Source organism: Podarcis bocagei (genome assembly GCF_964188305.1).
Source record: "Podarcis bocagei genome assembly, chromosome: 4".
Lineage (NCBI taxonomy): Eukaryota > Metazoa > Chordata > Lepidosauria > Squamata > Lacertidae > Podarcis > Podarcis bocagei.
The window spans coordinates 49,248,301-49,264,789 of NC_138128.1; the positions used below are offsets into that span (position 1 = coordinate 49,248,301).

The following is a 16,489-nucleotide window of genomic DNA, read 5'->3' on the forward strand; positions in this document are numbered from 1 at the left end:
TTTCTTAGTGGCACTTTGCCATAAGGTCCCTGGGTCAGTTATGCTATTATATACAGTCATTAAAAACAGATAAAATTGTTAAAATTATACAGCAAGTAAAACTGTTTAAAATGGTCCTACCAAGCACAAGATCATAGCTGTCACATTCCAAGGTAAAGAAATGCATCTTCAATATACAGCAAAGCTATACTAAGAGGATGCTAGATGCACATCTGGGGGAAGAGGTGTTTAAGTGTTGTTGACAGAGAAAGGCCTCTCTTTCTTCAGAAATATTTGCAGGTAAATTTATGCAAATTTATGTGCATTCCATTGATTAACAAGTCATATATCAATCAATCAATCAAACCTTTATTAGGCATTATGCAAATAAAACCATAGGAGAGAAAATAACATGTAAAAGCCTTGGAATATATATAAAAAGGCAGCAATTGGCTACATACATATATATATATATACATATAGAATCAGTGGTTTTCCTTGTTAACCTGCTCCTTGGAGGACTGCTACCAAAAACTCGGCTACCCCCGCCGTTACCCTTTGGTCAACGTCGGATAGGCAGAATGCCACACATTCACCTTGCTGGGGTTCCAGACCGCCCAAAAGAGGGGACAGCACGCGTTGACGGAGCGTACTGTACAATGGGCAATGAAAGAGAATATGCTCTACAGTGTCCGGGACATTCATAGAGCATCTGCAGAATCTCTTGTTTCTAGGGATGTTTCGATATCTTCCCCAGACAAATGCTGAGGGAAAAACATTCAACCGGGCCAGCATAAAAGCCCTACGTTGGGCTGGGATTATTAATTTAGTGACGTAATTGGCTCTGCTATCTAAGATATTTAAATCATAGAATATGGGGGAGCAAATTTTGTTTACAGCTGCCATAATATTTTGTCTCTCGACATCCTTTAGTCTAGTTAGGATATTATGGAAGATGTATTGCTCATTAGAATTGTACAGGGGCTCCAGCTCGATGCCTAAAGATTCAATCTTTTTTTCGAGGTACTGATACCATCTTGATTTGTAGGAGTCTTTGAGCAAATCAGCGAGCAGGCTTGATGGAGGGCAGCGAAAATGGCAGCGTAACCAGTACTTTATTGAGGTGGACCAGGCCCAGTATTCCATAGGCATACACACAAGTCATATAATTAGTTAACTAATATATTTAATAGCCCTGCCACAAATTCAGGGGAAGGGGCTGACTACATGGACTATATTTCTTTGCTAATTCAATCATATGCAATCCTGTATGCAGGAAGGCTGAAAATACTGAAAGACTATGGTAAAAACAGTGTTTTTTTTCTGGGGGGATGCAGGGGAACACATACCCCTAAAAATTTGTGAATCTAAGTTTGGTCTCATTGAGGGGCAGTATTTCAAAATCAGTAGGAAAATGAGAGTACCCCTAAATGGTTTTTAAAGAAAAAAAGCACTGGGTAAAAACAAACAGAAACAAAAAGGGGTAAATATTTTACTTGAACAATGCAAATTACTCTATCAGACATTTTGCTCTGGCCTTTGCCACATTTGCTGGATCCTGGCTGAGAAAGTAATTTCTGAATAATATGCTGCGCTGCTAATTGATAGTAAGCACTTCCCAAAGAGAGTATAAAGCAACATGAGTGACATCTGTCACTTTGTTAATGATCTAGTTTTATGTGCAGTCATGCTGTAATATATGAAGCAAATGATGGAAAGTTTGGGGTTTTTTCCCCTTTGTTATTATGTTTAGAAATTCTCTTTATTGTGATAATTTGTGGCTATATTTCTATGCATGCTTGAGTTGCAAACCAATGGGTACTTTCCTCAGAATTACTGTACCTGAACACAGAACAGTATATTCAACTGTGAGTATACACTATATTTTTGTGCTTTTCATTTTCTCATCTAAGTTTGCACAGGATAGCAGCTCAAAAACTGGGCTTGCATGTACAGCATGGAAGTCTCCAGTTAAAGACGCATTTCAAAAGGAACATCTGTTCAAAAGGAACAGACCAAACAGGAAGGGAGGAGTACGTAGCAGCATTATACAGGTATATAAAAGGTGTGTGCAGTTGTGAAAAGATCCGTGACTCAGAGCATGGAAGGCAGATTGAGAGTACAGTATGGGTAAAATTGGTAGGAGAGGGAAACAGTGACCTTGCTGTGGGTGTCTGCTTTAAACCTCCAAGCCAGACTGAAGACTTGAGTGCTGCCTTCTTACAGCAGATTACCAAACATTGAAAAAGGAGATAGCTAGTAGTCATGGGAGACTTCAGCTACCTCTAGGGCCTGATGAGCTGCACCTAAAGGTACTAAAGAACTTAGTGGATGTTTGACAAAGGAAGTCTCACTGAAATAAATAAGGCTTAGGTTGGGGGTGGATACAGAGCTGTTTCCCAAACTTGGGTTGCCAGCTGTTTTTGGACTACATTTCCCATCATCCCTGACCACTGGTCTTGCTAGCTAGGGATGATGGGGGTTGTAGTCTCAAAACAGCTGGAAACACTGATATAGTGGAATCTAATATAGCTTGCATATGTGCTTTTCCTTTACAGAATTAGTGCATTCTTTTCTGAGTTCTGGGACCCTTTCCCATTGCTTCACGATGGAAAGTAATCCCCAAATGCCTTTGGGGCACAGCTATGGTGAGAAGGAAAACCATGGGACATATTACAAGTGTATAACTAGGTGGAATGGGATCTTTTTAAGAACAAGGGCATTTGAGAAGAATATTGTGAGAGAACATGTTATAATGAGCCATATAAGTCTATGAACTAGTCTCCCAGAGGATGTGGATATACGATTCGGTGTTTATGAGGCTTAATAAAAATAAATGGAGTAGAAATTCCTGCAGCTACGGATCTCCCTGTCTGTGTAAATCCCTCATTCCCCATGGGTTAAAACCTACTCAGCAGCTGTCTTGCCATCAGTTCACCCATCCTCACAATGTTCTACAGATAATGAACTCTGTGTCACCCTGGGCAAATCTCTTGTTAATAATCTTGGCACCATCCGTGCATACTCCAGCCAGGTCCAGCCATTTTTATGTTCACTTTGTAATGTAGTAAGTGATGCATCCAGACCTTGCTGCAAGGAAGGCTGCACTGGTACAAGGAGCACTTAACCTCTTAGTAACTAGAAGAAGATGCCAAAGACTGTCTACAGAACATTGGAAATAGCAGGAGGGCAAAGGAAAGGGGTGCTTATTCTGGGAAGCTGCCAAGTCCCACCAATTTCCTTCTTTTTTCAGATGATAAATCCAGCAACACTGGACTGACATGGGGCCGTAAACACAATTCTGCCGTAAGGTAAAAAAAGAAAAAAAGAGCAAACAACAATAAACAAAAAATATTTTTTTTACCAAATACCTAGGTAAAAGCAAGCACAAGACATTCAAACAGATTAAACAACCAACCATCTGAATAGCTCACACCCTATTTTCTGCTTATGGTATTCCACTCCCTCTCTCTCTGTCTTTCACTCAACCAGGGCCTCACTCTGTGTCTACAGACTCTCACTCTTTGACTTCTGAGTAACTTAGCACCTTTTGTCGCTCTCTCCAACACATCCAGATTCTCACTCTAAGTGGCATGAACTGTTGCGCTGAAGCAGCTACTGCAAAAAGGGAGGGTAAAAATAATTGTTGTTGTTTAGTCGTTTAGTCGTGTCCGACTCTTCATGACCCCATGGACCAGAGCATGCCAGGCACTCCTGTCTTCCACTGCCTCCCGCAGTTTGGTCAAACTCATGTTGGCAGCTTCGAGAACACTGTCCAACCATCTCGTCCTCTGTTGTCCCCTTCTCCTTGTGCCCTCCATCTATTAAATATAATAGGGGGTGGCAATAAGCCACAGCTCTCCCTTCCGTTCTTGATGGAACTCGCAGGCCTCAAGGTCAGTAAGGCTGCAAGGTAAAGACATGCAGATGGATGGACGCTGAACACTACACCACTCTTGCATGTTTCCTTTTTCTGTAAGCCACTTTGAGACATATAGAGAAAAGTGGAGTAATAAATTCCTTAAATAAATAAATACTTCATGAACATAGGGCAGCTTGGGGCCTATTGCCACACTCCTGCTCCCCTCCCACATGCATTTTGGTATTCCTAGATTTGTCTTAAAATGGACTCTGAATATTTTGTAAAACAAACAAACAAAAACAAAACTAGCCTTTGGCGTTTATTGTTTTATTTAAAATTATTTCTAAAGCACTTACTATTTAGTATCTCTAAGCTGTGTACAAAAATGCAAACATAAGAACATTTAAAATAATAACATAAAAACAGAGAATAAAAAGAAAGAAACTTTGTAATAACAGGGTCCAGTCTTATCGGACAGGAAAAAATATATTCCTTATTTTATGTACGCTACCTGAATCTGCATTAAGTTCTCCACCGGGATGCCAGCCATGGCCAGTCTAATTGTAAGATTGTATCTTCCTGCTTTGCTTTTACTTAACACCATGAATGATAATAACAAAGTGCAATGAAACAGTCTCAAAGAAAAATTGAGTAAGCTGATAGCCGGGTACTATTTCTTTCCATGCTTGATAAATAGTGGGTAAGTAGAATTATACTTCCTCTGGATTTATGGCCAAGTCAGCACTGGTAGATTATGATGGCTTTTCTGCCTCTTAAATACAAAGAACACAGTCCTTTATTAAATAGGGAAGTTTAGAGGTTTTTTTAATCTCTTGACTGTCCCAGCAGAGAGAATTAGTGGGCTACGTAGAAAGAGATTTAAATGAACTCCTTTCTTTATGGGAGATCAAGCGATGCAGAATATGTTAAATCCACTTTTTCCTGGGTTAGGGGAGTACATAATAAGTCTCCTGCTTGACATAAAGTGGTTTTTATTGTTGTTGTTGTTTTTAATATATGTCTATTGTGGCATAAATGGAATTGTTAGTTTGTTTAACCCAGGCTGTGACAATGGCCATGTTACAGAAAACAAATTTGTCATTTCTGGATAATAATAAAAGGTGCTATACGTTCAAAAAAAACATAGAACGAAACTTCAACGCAGCAACACAACCCAAACTTCCTATTTTAGGAAGGCTGCCCATGCAAAAGAAGCAGCTATAGCTCAAATTATTCACAGTACACACGACCATGAACAATGGATTATTTTTTAATATGACGATCAATATAAAGGGGATTATGTGTGTGTGTATACTGTATAAGAGAAAGCAAGAGAAGCTTGAAAGTGGTTTAAAGGAATGCATGGATCTATTTGCCTAAGGACATGGTAATCCCTGATGAGAGTATTTGTGATAGGTGGAACAAATAGTTGGAGACTATAGAGAAAGTCATGTAATTATACAGTGGAACACTAGTAACCTGAAAGAACTGACTTCCTTAGACTTGAAAGGATACATGCACTTGCTCTATTTGCCTGATTACCTCTTCCTATGCTTATATTAGCCTCTGGCAGCCACAGGCAACCGGCAGTTTGGTGCCGTCTTCCAGCTGGGATTTAACTTTGGCTTGCTATCACTAACAAATTCATTTGGAAAAGCTGAATCTGCTTTAGTCCTGCATCTGACACAGGGCACCTGTGACTCAGTCTTTCGAAATCTGTTGCTACCAGATGTAGTGATGGTACAGTCTTAGAAAACATTAAAGGGTAGGTCTATCATGGGCTATTAGTCATGATAGTTAAAGGGACCCTCCATATCTGGAAACAGTATGACTGGAAGCTGCACTCTGAACATTTGTTAGAAAGGTAGGGTGTATATGCTGTAAAGAAACAAATGGATACTGGTTGTTAGGGAGACAAAGGGAGAATGTCTGTTGCTTACATGCCCTAATTGTGGGTTTCCCTGATGCATCTAACTAGCCATTACAGTGGTACCTTGGTTTAAGAACAGCTTAGTTTATGAACAACTTGTATTAAGAACACTGCAAACCCGGAAGTAGGTGTTTTGGTTTGTGAACTTTGCCTTGGAAGCAGAACATGTTGAGTGTGTTCCATTTGTAAATTGAGTCCCCTGCTGCTATGGGAAAAGCACACCTTGGTTTAAGAATGCTTTAGTTTAACAACGGACTTCCGGAACAGATTAAGTTCGTAAAACAAGGTACCACTGTACTGGAAACATGATGTGGGGTTTGATTCAGGTTCTGGGCTAACTTGCAGGAAAGGGCCATAGCTCAATGGTGGAGCATTTGGTTCACATGCAAAAGGTATTGGGTTCAGTACCAGGCAGAACCTCCTATCTAAAACTCTGGGCAGCTCCCAGTCATTGTAGACCTGAAGTATGGAACCTTTTTCAGCAGGACGGCCATACTCCCTGGTGGAGAACCTTCCAAGGACTGTATGCCAAAGGTGGAAGGGCCATAAGCTAGCAACAGACGTGATTTTTACCTTTATACAATAGGCTGCATTCTAGCCACACAAAATTAGAGGTTAATATGCACACACATCTCCATCCTTCATCCAGAAAGCGAGAGGCATTATCTTAATTCAAGGGCATAGCCCAGAGAGGCAAAAACGCTCTAGCAGAGTCTGGAGAAGGACTGGAGAAGGTTGGGGCATAGATTAGGAAGAGCACCAAAGACCAGATAGAGAGGTCTGAAATGTTATATTCATCTTCCAGGCCTGAGATTCCACACATCTAGTATGGACAGTACTGAACTAGATACAGCAGTATTCTATGATCTATCTTCCTATGATCTAGCAGGGTTTTTCTGACAACTATATGTGGATTTATTGTGTTAATTGTACTGGTTATAATGCCAATGCATTTGTCCCAACTTTTATTCTTCATTTTATACTATAGTACCTGTTGTGTTATAGAACTGTGGCTTTTTGATTGATATATCAGTCCGACATGCAAATCTTTTAAAAGCAGAAAAGAACTGTATACTGGGATACTGCTCCAAACTTGGTCACATGAAATTATAGTGCAAAATGCCTGAGATTTTCCAAGCCAATGGGGTTGCAAACATTTTTTTTTTTTCCTGGGAAAGATTAACATGGAAATTAGCACTAAACTTCCACTGAATTCTACTAGGTTTCCAGAAGTGGCTTTGACGTAAAATGCAGAAATGATCAGGTAAGGAAACATCAAGAAGGCAGAAAAAATGTCTGAATGCAGCCTACCTGAATACATGATCACGTAGCCTGAAATCAGCGCAAGCAGGTGTATTTCTTCACTAGCTGAAATGTCTATGTGAATTTAAGTGACCACACATAAATGTCAAGTTTCACATGCTCAATGAATGTGACCAGTTTACCAAAACCACAGCTCCTTTCAGAGATACTACTCAGCCCAGTTTCTCAACTCACCAATATAGTTGTGTGAACCCAGCCTAAACACAGTCCAATTAAACAGATACACTGTACATTAATAATAAAATCATTTCACAGATATCTTGAGCAGCGTACTTGAGAAAATTTCAGATTTTCCCCCAGTCCCTTATTATAAATGCTTACTTTATGACTGTCATAAATAAGAGCATACATTAACAAGAGATTTTTTTAATGACTCTGGATAGCTTCTTTAACAAGAGACAATTAGTGTGAGAGCAACATCGTTCCAAAATAACCTGCATGTTCCCAGCTCTTCTTCTCTAAATTGAAGACACTTTGCAAAACTGATGCCTTTAAATGAAACAGCAAGCATTTCTTTATAACTGCCCCCCTCATCAAATAGGGTTCAGCCAAGAACAGATGGTCTTGATGGCAATCTGAACATCAGTTCTTTCATGTGTACCAAGGAAATGGATGTCAGCCTATTGCGACATCATAATCTTGTCTGATAACTGCTAGCAATTGAAGGAAGTAGTAACCTTTTGGTATTTTCACATCTCATGTATTCTAAGAAAACTGACATCAGAGTTTGTGCTAGACTTTCTCAGTATAAAGTCAAACCTGAAACAAGTCATATTTTCCCAGTATCAACCTGCTTACAAAAGGCCACACAGGCCTACAGAAATGGTACCCCCTAGAAAATTTCAGAGCTATGGGTCTGTTTTGATATAATCTTGGGGAAAAAGAAACTACCTTAAATTTATTTCATGGTGTTCCTATTTCATGCTAGTAACAGAAACAACCAATGTGCTGGGTGAAGACGTACTTCCTTTTATCTGTCCTGGTGTTAACCATTTTAGCCACACTGTATATAATTTTATACAGCTCTTAACTTCATATTTTCTTGCTAAGCTAAAAGCCCCAAATAGTGAAAACTTTTCTTGCAGGGAAGTTGCTCTGCATGAATTAAAATACATAAATTATCTTTGTTTATTGAATACATTTATATACCACTTGATTATTTGCATTTCTAACTGGTGTATGTAAAAAAATCCACAAACATATACCGTATATACTTGCAGTAAAGATATGGCTTATTACAAAGAAGCTGTTACATATTGTTATCTGTTTTTTGTGGGGGTAGGCTGCACGCCAAGACCCTTATAATTCCCTGACCCAGAAAGTGTTATAATCTAAACAAGGATTCAAATTGTTGAAATAGCCAGACAAGGTAATGGCCCTCTAAGGTAACAAAGGAATTGACTCTGTGCCAGATGGAAAATGGGTAGACTCCCTCCCACAACTCGCTAGGATTTGGAATGACAAAGATCAAGGGGGAGAATTCATTTATGTGAGCCAGAAGCTAAAATTGAGTTATGTGAGCCAGTATGTTTCCAGGCACAATTCAAAGTGTTGGTGCTGACCTTGTGGTGGCGTGCAACAATATTTACTTCACTGATTTAGAGACAATGGTTGACAATTACACTTGCCTATTGATTTTAACTCCTTTGCCACTCATTCAGCTAACTTGTTTTGTTTCATATAAAATATGCCAATAGAATACGTAACAGGAAACTTGGCGTGAAACACCAGGAGAGCTGGAAACATAATGAGCATCTCTTTATTTATTTTTAGAAGATACCACTATCAACCTAGTCAATAAAATGTTTGGAAACTTAACACGTTTCAACTCATGTTCATGTGTAACTTCTAAGAAAAGCAAAACAAAGTTTCTTCAGTTTTAGGGAAGGATGATAAATGGGTGCATTTGGTTTGGTTGCAGGAGCTTGTGTCAACTTTATTGACTTTCCACACAGAAAAACGAAAAAAGAAAAACCTTTAAACAATTCGTTTGGAGCATCTGTAAAGGCAACTTGCGTCTGCTGTGAGTAAATGGATTCTGATCACTTCTAGGCACCAGCCTGAGAAGAGAATAATTACCTTTGCTGGGGGTGATGGCTGAATCTTGATTTATCTATGCTTTTCATTCTGACTGAATGTAAACCAATAAATAGTGGTTGGGGCAGGATAACTGGTTAGGCATGAATTCTGCGCAACAGTGTGAAACTTCAAAATGTGGCTTCTGCATTTTCCTCTCACCTTTTTCCACAATTATGAACGAGGGAGAAAATTTAAAAGATTCTTATTTGCTCTAATGAAGCAAAATAACCTACATACATGTACAAAGCAATAGAAAAAAGGTCAGAAATGATTCTCCAGAAGTTTCAAACCAAAGCAGCAATAATTTTGAGATTTAGAATGTGAGTGAGAGTCATTCCTTATTGAGGTTATTGTTTTTTTTTAACCACTATTGCTGTGATATCACATGCCAAGGTCTGCACCATGGGGGAATTGGGAGCAAGCAAACCATCAAACTTATCCCTTTCTGCAGTCCTCATTGCCAGTGCTTTTTTTTCTGGGGGAAATGCATACCCCTAAATATTTTGTGAATCTAAGTTTGGCCTCATTGAGGGGCAGTATTTCAATATGAGTAGGAAAATGAGAGTACCCCTAAACTTTTTTCATTTTATTTTTAGAAAAAAGCACTGCTCACTGCTATCACCAAATGAACACATTTGGTTTTCCTGGCTGCCTTCACTAAAGCAGCCTTTTATCTGAAGTAAATTTGTTGTTTCCTTAGAAATACAAGGCAATCAGGTGAAAATTGAGATATCAGACAAAATTTAAGCCAGTACACTCCTAACCACCTGTGCCTCAAATGACAAAGATGGGTTTATGGGCACCCTCAGATGACATACCTGTTCCTTCAGAGAGAGTTCAGCCCCATCCAGAAATAGGAAATGCAGATCAGAACTTAGTTACATACCAAAATTCACAGTTACCAAATGTTCTGAGGCAGTTCTCAGCACAAAAATGTACCAAGCTGTTTAAAAATATCTATTTAAATGTGCAGATTGTTGCAGAAATGGGACAGTGGATACATGTGAAAATGATATGGATCAGAAATGGGCTGATCTTTCCATCCTTATCATGCCAGCACAATCACTGGTATGACTGGAGTACAGCACCTTGATGAATTTCAGGCAATTTATACCTGGTGTGAAAAGGATTTTTATTTCTTTTCTACAAGCAGAATAATGCTCTGTGTGTAAGGAGGAATCCCATCCCACAAAAGAAAGAGTCATGCAGATGTGGGAGCTTTGTATCGCACCCCATCCCAACAAACCATGATGGAAATATTGACTCTTACCGTTATCAGTTCTTATTCAAGAAACGGGAATGCATTTAAAAGCCAGTATAAAGGTAAACGTAAAGGTACCCCTGACTACAAGGTCCAGTCGTGGATGACTCTAGGGTTGCACCCTCATCTCGCTCCATAGGCCGAGGGAGCCGGCGTTTGTCCGCAGACAGTTTTTCCGGGTCATGTGGCCAGCATGACTAAGCCGCTACTGGCAAACCAGAGCAGCGCATGGAAACACCGTTTACCTTCCCACCAGAGCAGTACCTATTTATCTACTTACACTTTGACGTGCTTTTGAACTGCTAGGTTGGCAGGAGCAGGGACAGAGCAACAGGAGCTCACCCCGTCACGGAGATTTGAACTGCTGACCTTCTGATCTGCAAGCTCTAGGCTCTGTGGTTTAGACCACAGCACCACCCACGTCCCCTAAAAGCCAGTATAGTAAAGGTAAAGGGACCCCTGACCATTAGGTCCAGTCGTGACTGACTCTGGGGTTGCGGTGCTCATCTCACTTTATTGGCCGAGGGAGCTGGTGTACAGCTTCTGGGTCATGTGGCCAGCATAGTATAGTATGGTGTTAAAGAGTATCAGACTAGGACGGGGTGACCTAGGTTGAAATCTCAACTCAGCCACAATGTTTGTGAGGTGACCTTTCTTACCTCGTGGGATTGGTTTGAAGATAAAATTTTAGAACTAGTGGTAGAAAGAAACCTTATATACCCTCTGAGAAACTTGGAAGGGTAGTTTTTTAAAAAATGAATAGCTAAATATTGGTGGGGGGATCCGATGAGAATATATCTGAATTCAAATTTTGGCCAAATGTTTTTGGTCAGCATTATGCTTCTGCCATTAAAAGGCTGATCCAATGAAGAGACCAAAGTACTAAATATCTTCTATGCAGGGGGTTGTGGGTTAGAATCTTGAAATTCTTTGCCCATATTTGGGAACAGCTGTTGCATTATTTTGTCAGCCCACATAAGAGTGAATCAGTGCAGATTCTAGACAGCATTCTCCTTCTTTGGTGTTAAGAATTTTATTGACTTGGTAGACAGACGGCAGCAGGTTTTCATACAATAGGAGAATAACACAATGCAATTTGATTTTGTGGAACATCTCCCACGAGCAAGTATCAAAGGACTACAATCAGAGCTTGTAATTAATGTGTGCTGTCTTTAGTTGCCATGTCTTTGACAGTTAGATAAAAACAATATTTTATGATAAAAATAAAAGGGTAGCTATGTCAACAGAGTGACAAAGCCAGTGAATAATTATAAAAGAAGTGCTATCCGAGAGCTTTAATTGAAGAAGGGTGAAAAAGGTGAGGTACCAAGTAGAATGGACAGCTGAGAAAATGGAATTTTAAAGCAGTAATTTATACAGGAAGTATAAGAATGAAAATGGTTTCCTAGTGGATGTTATTGGGTTTGAAAAAAGGATAGGAGTTCAACAACAGTCTGCAAAACACAGACTGTCTCGCCAGAGTGGTGCATGCTCTAGTTGTCTCCCACTTGGACTAGTGCAACACACTCTCTTTGACCCAGAAACTACAACTAATCTAGAATGTGGCAGCTAGATTGGTGACTGGGAGCAGCCACCGAGACCACATAACACTGGTCTTGAAAGACCTACATTGGTTCCAGTACCTTTCGGAGCAGAATTAGGGCTGTCCTTTAAAGCCCTAAATGGCCTCGGCTCAGTATACCTGAAGGAGCGTCTCCATCCCCATTGTTCTGTCCGGACACTGAGGTCCAGCGCCGAGGGCCTTCTGGTGGTTCCCTCACTGCAAGAAGTGAGGTTACAGGGAACCAGGCAGAGGGCCTTCTCAGTGGTGGCGCCCGCCCTGTGGAATGCCCTCCCACCAGATGTCAAGGAAATAAACAACTTCCTGACTTTGGAAGACACCTAAAGGCAGCCCTGTTTAGGAAAGTTTTTAATGTTTGAAGTTTTATTCTGTTTAATGTTCTGTTGGGAGCTACCCAGAGTGGCTGGGGAAACCCAGCCAGATGGGCGGGGTAGAAATAATAAATTATTATTATTCTTATTAAGAAAAAATACACAACTTTGAAGCCCTTTGGCTGATGAGCTGGGTGGAACCACTGAGTGCAAAAGTGCTTGCGGTTTTAGTCCCTTCCCAGAAATGCACCAGTCTCCAGAAGCCATAGTTCTGGCCTGGGTTCATGTGAGGAGAAATCCTCCATTCCACCCTGTCATGTTCAGTACAGAGAAGTCTGCTCAGCCAAGTAATGTTAGTTCACAGTATTGGGAGCATGAATTTGTGTGATTTTATACAAAATTGGGTACACATGACTACAGCAAACACACACACACACACAAAAATAAAACACACACACACCGCTAGAGTATGTGTATGTGTATGCATAAGGCTTGAGAGGACAGAGACTCTGTTTGCCATCAGGGAATGGTTGGCTTCTTCTTCGCTGCCCCTTTAGAAGGGAGCTGCTGCCACAGACATGATGTTTATGTGCAGTACTTTTTTCTATAAAAAAATGTTTGGGAATACGCTCATTTTCCTTCTCATATTGCCCCTCAATGAGGCCCAGCTTAGATTCACAAAATGTTTAGGGGTATGCGTACCCCTGCGTCCCCTCAGAAAAAAAGTATTGTGTATGTGTATTCTAACGAGCTGAATGGAGGTATGGAGTGTGTGTGTATGAACTTAACCCTGCTTAGTTTATCTTTTGGTTGCTATATTGTTCATGTTTTTAATATTGTTTTATATATTATAAATACTGTACTGATTTGTTAATCATATGACTTCTGCCCTGATTGTGATATTTAGCTTATGTTTTAGTTGTTGCTTTGTTAACAATGTTTTAAAGATTGTAATTGTTTTACTTATGATTTGTTAATTATTCTATATGATCTGTGCTTCACTTCTGATGCTCTATTTTCCATCGTGTTGTTATTTATTATTTGTAAGCCACTTTGGGATTCACTTAAATGAAAAGCAGCACATAAATATAATAAACCAAACCAAATCAAAATCATAATTCAGCAAACAAGAGAGAAAAGGCTTAAACAGGACATATTTTTATGAGATTAAAAACCAAAACAACATATTTCAAGGACCAGATTACACAATGACCTCCAGAATCATTATAGCAATGTTTTTAATTAGATGTAGAGCTTCTCACATACTGTATACAAGCATCTCCACACGCACAAGCATTTGCACACAAACACACAGCAAAATTGAATTACAGTCATACCTTGGTTCTCAAACAGAATCCATTCTGGAAGTCCGTTTGACTTCTGAAAACATTCGAAAACCAAGGCGTGGCTTCCGATTGGCTGCAAGAGCTTCCTGCACTCAATCGGAAGCTGCATCGGACGTTTGGCTTCCAAAAAACACTCACTTCCGTGTTTGTGGCATTCAGGAGCCAAAACAGATGAGTACCAAAGCATTCGAGAACCCAGGTGTGACTGTACAGCCAAACTAATTCTTCTGGAGGCCATGCCTTGCCACACTATAATCCACTAAGCCAAATGCAGCTCAATCACCCTCCTCTTTTTTTCTGCCTGCTACAAAAAACAAGGTTTGTATCTGTTAAGCATCTCACAAGACACATCTGATGGGCTGCATTTGGTTTAGTTTGCCACATGCTAACCTGGCCTGAATTAGTCTGTCATTCATTCATTTATGGTTGACTTGTCCCTTTACATCTTGTTTGTCTAATAAAAAAAGATGTGCTTGCCTTCTTTGCTTTGTTTCCTGTCAAACAGGTCTGCTAACACATAAATACAAGCAGGAAAAAATGAGAGTCTGGAATGAATGCAATTCCAAGTGTAGCTATAGCCTACACAACAGCTGCAAAATCACATTGCACAGAACACCTACACTCATAGGAAAGAACAGCCATTTCCTCAGTGACAGGCTTTTGTATATTGAATGGTAAGGAAATGAAATATCTGTGCAACAGAAGGGAAAGATGATTGGAGCCCCTACAATTTAACACCACCACCTTCATTCATAAAGGACTAAAACACAAAAGGCCCTGAGTGTAGCTTCCATATTTCGTCTCAGAAGCTGGCAACACAGCAAATAAGCACTTCTACTGTACAAGAATGGTAATGAAAGTTGCATATCCTCCAAGATCTTGAGTCCCAAAATGAGGATGTGCGTCTTCCCATCTTTGTTCCCATGTGGGTCACATGACCTGTGTAACATAACGGAAGAAGAAGAGTTTGGATTTGATACCCCGCCTTTCACTCCCTTTAAGGAGTCTCAAAGCGGCTAACATTCTCCTTTCCCTTCCTCCCCCACAACAAACACTCTGTGAGGTGAGTGAGGCTGAGAGACTTCAAAGAAGTGTGACTGGCCCAAGGTCACCCAGCAGCTGCATGTGGAGGAGCGGAGACGCGAACCTGGTTCCCCAGATTACGAGTCTACCGCTCTTAACCACTATACCACACTGGCTCTCAAACCCAAAACCACACTTTTTTTTGGAGGGGGTGCTTTGCTCTCACACTTTTTTCAGGGCAAGATCTTGACATGAAATTGCAAGATATACCGTAACAGTGCCCAAAATAGCCACTGTGCTTTTACGGGGAGAAAGGAGGTGTCATAGTTTTTCTGGGATGCATGCAGGTGGAAGCAAATATGAAGATAGGAAGATAGGATAGGAACAGACACAGTTCTGGAAAAAGCCCCAAGCTCAGCCGCATTTGATTTTGGCAGTAATTGTTATATCTTGCCAATCTAAATGTTGATGATTTTGAAAACCAATTCAGATTTGAAAAATAAATAAATATTACATTCAAAGTTCAACATGATTTCCCCCAAAAAAGTGTGAATTGCTGCAGTAATTATACAAATACTGTTTCCAGTTCCAGCTGGAGCTAATTTATGTCCTACACAGAACATGTGTCTGGCTAGCCATAGTCATTTTTGTCAGATAGAGATACAATCTCCTGCCTTTGTCTCACGTTATTTCCCAGACTCATCAGCTGCATTGTTAATTTCAATAATTAGACATACTTGCCTGCTATTCAAAGAAAACAGCATTCAGCAAATATGGATGTAATTTAATTGAATAATTTATTTGATGAGGGCTTTTATTTTTCCTTCCTGATATTCAGTCAGCTGTGACAATAATGGAATATTGCACTGAATGCCGAGTGATAACAGAACTGTACTTTTAATTTTTCATGTTCTTAATAATGAAATGATGTTCCCATTGCTTAAAAGCATATAAATGATGAACTAATCAAGTGCAGAACCTTTTCTGAAAAGCATGGCATCACATTGTAATGTGTCAAGAATAAAGTACAAATTCAGAACATTGCATTTCAATTCCCTGAACATTTGATTGTTTAGAAAATTCAAAACTTTTGAAAGTTTTAATAAGTTGAAATGGTAGTATAGCAACAAATACAAAGAAGATGCTAAACAAGGGCAACTACCAGGGAAGCACTTATCTCTTAGGAATACTGCTTTAGGGAGGAAAGGATTCTGATGAGAGGCAGGCTAAAACTGCTAGGAAAGGCGGAAGACAACTCATTCATAAAGGTACCTAAAAGATCATCATATCTTTTGCTCTAAAGATGAAGGTCAAAGAGAAGCTAAGTCTCCTACCACAATAACTTCTATGTTGGCAGTTTTTTCTTATATCGCCAATTCAAGATTTCCAAGCTTAAATCCAGACATCAGCTATGGTACCATCTCTCTTCTTAGAAACCTGACTCCCACATTTTTCTACCTAGTGGCTCCTGACCTGCTCCAGTAAGTTTGGAGTTTTGTGTGTTTATATACCCCAGCACTACTCAGAAGTAAGTCCCATTGAACTTGTTTCCAAACAATAACATTTAGAACTGCAGTTTGCAACCTTACAGTTTGACCCAAACAATGTTCACCCTGAAGTAAATAGCACTGAAACGAAGATAAGTTTGGAGTTTTAACTCTCACTGAGACTAAACTATGGGACTAAACTGGGCTAAGTAGTTTATGGATCAAACCAATTAATTCATCAAGCTTAACAAATGTAGCAGGGTTTAGCTAAGTACCCACTAAAGGAAATAATTTATAACCCAGACA

General features: G+C 39.8%; 1 protein-coding gene and 1 long non-coding RNA gene across 9 annotated transcripts in view; one reads left to right on the plus strand and one right to left on the minus strand.

The window, feature by feature from the left end:
- LOC308585912 overlaps positions 1 to 9,090 on the plus strand; it is a 77,607-nt gene extending 68,517 nt beyond the window's left edge. Inside the window, exons 2-3 of the long non-coding RNA XR_014007675.1 lie at positions 6,994 to 7,035; positions 9,016 to 9,090. This is a non-coding gene — a long non-coding RNA (uncharacterized lncRNA). The remainder of the gene's footprint in view (positions 1 to 6,993; positions 7,036 to 9,015) is intronic.
- Positions 1 to 16,489, minus strand: part of SORCS1 (sortilin related VPS10 domain containing receptor 1) — a 496,054-nt gene that overhangs the window by 245,500 nt on the left and 234,065 nt on the right. The window lies entirely within an intron of this gene.